This window comes from Eubalaena glacialis, unplaced genomic scaffold (assembly GCF_028564815.1).
Source record: "Eubalaena glacialis isolate mEubGla1 unplaced genomic scaffold, mEubGla1.1.hap2.+ XY scaffold_827, whole genome shotgun sequence".
Classification (NCBI taxonomy): Eukaryota; Metazoa; Chordata; class Mammalia; order Artiodactyla; family Balaenidae; genus Eubalaena; species Eubalaena glacialis.
In genome coordinates, this window is record NW_026871728.1 from 37822 (window position 1) to 40838 (window position 3017).

The 3017-nt window shown below is 44.7% G+C and overlaps 1 non-coding gene across 1 annotated transcript; it reads right to left on the minus strand.

Moving 5' to 3' along the window:
• Window positions 1-2339: 2339 nt before the first annotated feature.
• Window positions 2340-2413, minus strand: TRNAN-GUU (transfer RNA asparagine (anticodon GUU)). The gene has a single exon. It is a non-coding gene; the product is annotated as a tRNA-Asn (tRNA).
• Window positions 2414-3017: the final 604 nt, after the last annotated feature.

Consider the following 3017-nt stretch of genomic DNA (forward strand, 5'->3'; position numbering starts at 1 on the left):
TTGAGTCTCCAGGGTATGTGTCTGTGCATGAAGTCATTGTCCTATGCTTTTGAGTCTCCAGGGTATGTATCTGTGCATGAAGTCATTGCTCCTCATCCATTTTTATTAGCGACCGAACTGGCTTACAGTTCTGGAAGGTTTAAATCTTGATTTGTAGGGTTGTCACAAGTGCTCAGGCTGCTGACTTTGTTGCTTGTTTGTAATGATATGTCTCTCCTCTGCTTTCTGTCGTCTGATTTCAGCAATCCCTGAAGGACGCTTGTTTGAATTTTTTCAGTTATTTAGGAACTTGAGTATACCAATGAAAGAAAGCTGCCTATTCCGTGCTAAAAATTCAATATTCTTCCTGTATTAATCCCCCCCCCTTTTTTTTTTTAAACATCTTTATTGAAGTATAATTGCTTTACAATGGTGTGCTAGCTTCTGCTTTACAACAAAGTGAATCAGTTACACATATACATATGTTGCCATATCTCTTCCCTCTTGCATCTCCCTCCCTCCCACCCTCCCTATCCCACCCCTCTAGGTGGTCACAAAGCACCGAGCTGATCTCCCTGTGCTATGCGGCTGCTTCCCACTAGCTATCTATTTTACATTTGGTAGTGTATATATGTCCATGACACTCTCTCACCCTGTCACATCTCACCCCTCCCCCTCCCCATATCCTCAAGTCCATTCTCTAGTAGGTCTGTGTCTTTATTCCCGTCTTGCCACTAGGTTCTTCATGACCTTTTTTTTCCCCCTTAGATTCCATATATATGTGTTAGCATACTGTATTTCTTTTTCTCTTTCTGACTTACTTCACTCTGTATGACAGACTCTAACTCCATCCACCTCATTACAAATACCTGCATTTCATTTCTTTTTATGGCTGAGTAATATTCCATTGTATATATGTGCCACATCTTCTTTATCCATTCATCCGATGATGGACACCTAGGTTGCTTCCATGTCCTGGCTATTGTAAACAGAGCTGCAATGAATATTTTGGTACATGACTCTTTCTGAATTATGGTTTTCTCAGGGTATATGCCCAGTAGTGGGATTGCTGGGTCGTATGGTAGTTCTATTTTTAGTTTTTTAAGGAACCTCCATACTGTTCTCCATAGTGGCTGTATCAATTTACAGTCCCACCAACAGTGCAAGAGTGTTCCCTTTTCTCCACACCCTCTCCAGCATTTATTGTTTCTAGATTTTTTGATGATGGCCATTCTGACCGGTGTGAGATGATACCTCATTGTAGTTTTGATTTGCATTTCTCTAATGATTAATGATGTTGAGCATTCTTTCACGTGTCTGTCGGCAATCTGTATATCTTCTTTGGAGAAATGTCTATCTAGGTCTTCTGCCCATTTTTGGATTGGGTTGTTTGTTTTTTTGTTATTGAGCTGCATGAGCTGCTTGTAAATCTTGGAGATTAATCCTTTGTCAGTTGCTTCATTTGCAAATATTTTCTCCCATTCTGAGGGTTGTCTTTTGGTCTTGTTTATGGTTTCCTTTGCTGTGCAGAAGCTTTTAAGTTTCATTAGGTCCCATTTGTTTATTTGTGTTTTTATTTCCATTTCTCTAGGAGCTGGGTCAAAAAGGATCTTGCTGTGGTTTATGTCATACAGTGTTCTGCCTATGTTTTCCTCTAAGAGTCTGATAGTGTCTGGCCTTACACTTAGGTCTTTAATCCATTTTGAGTTTATTTTTGTGTATGGTGTCAGGGAGTGTTCTAATTTCATACTTTTACATGTACCTGTCCAATTTTCCCAGCACCACTTATTGAAGAGGCTGTCTTTTCTCCACTGTATATGCTTGCCTCCTTTATCAAAGATAAGGTGACCATATGTGCGTGGGCTTATCTCTGGGCTTTCTATCCTGTTCCATTGATCTATATTTCTGTTTTGGTGCCAGTACCAAACTGTCTTGATTACTGTAGCTTTGTAATATAGTCTGAAGTCAGGGAGCCTGTTAATCCCCCTTATTAATGCTGAGTTCCTTAGGAGGGAACCATTGCATATTAAGATCATCCTTATTGTAGATATTACAGCTTTGCAGTTATTGACAAGGGTTGACTGGGCCCACGTGGTTTTTAGCAAATAGTGGAAAGACAAGAGGTGGACAGCTTCTCACTGCTGCGGTGTCACATACCGGGAAATACCAGAATCCTCAGGACAAGCCTCAGACAAAAAAGACTATCCGGGATAGGACCCCGAATGCAGTTCGGTAAACTTTGCGGGAGCAGATGTACAGGTGATAATCAGCATGGAACACCTGGAATGGTAATCAGCATGGAACACTTGGAATGGTAATCAGCACGGAAAACGCTGAATGGGTTCTAAAACCTCTCCCACCGTCCCTGGGTGGGCTCGAACCACCAGCCTTTCGATTAACAGCCGAACGCGCTAACCCATTGCGCCACAGAGACAGCAGCACGCCGCTCTTCTGGCCTCTCTATGGAGTAGACACTTACCAATTCCTAGGCTGTGCCGCCTTTCTCGCAGGAAAACGGTACCAGTTCCAAAGCTTCGGGAAAACGGAAAGTTTAGAGCAGCCGATCGCACTGGACCTGAGACTGGGGCGAGGTCAGGAAAAGACAACACTAAGCACTATTATCATAGGGCAGCCACCCATGCAGACAATTCTGACAAGCACTTGAGAATACTCCCCCCTCCCTTGGACGCATTTCCCATCTGGTCCTCTCATCCTCCCACTCACTACAGGGAAGGATTCGTCCCCTTTGTGTCCTGTCAGAACCCTTTACGCTCCGTGCAGGGCACAGAGATCCAGGCCACAGCCAAGGGGCAGCTGCACTTCCCAGAAGGGCCTTTCCCGAGGTAGGCGGTTCCAGCGCTCAGGCTGACCCGAGACCCCACTGCCCGCCAAGGCAACCGGGAAGGAGACCGGAGGGCAGCCGGTCCGGGGGGATTCCTACTAGCACAGAACGTGCCTGGCCTGCACTTCGGGGGCGGGGGGGAGCTGAATAAAACTCCTCCTGAAGCTTCTCTACAGCCTGAAGAGAACGGATTTCA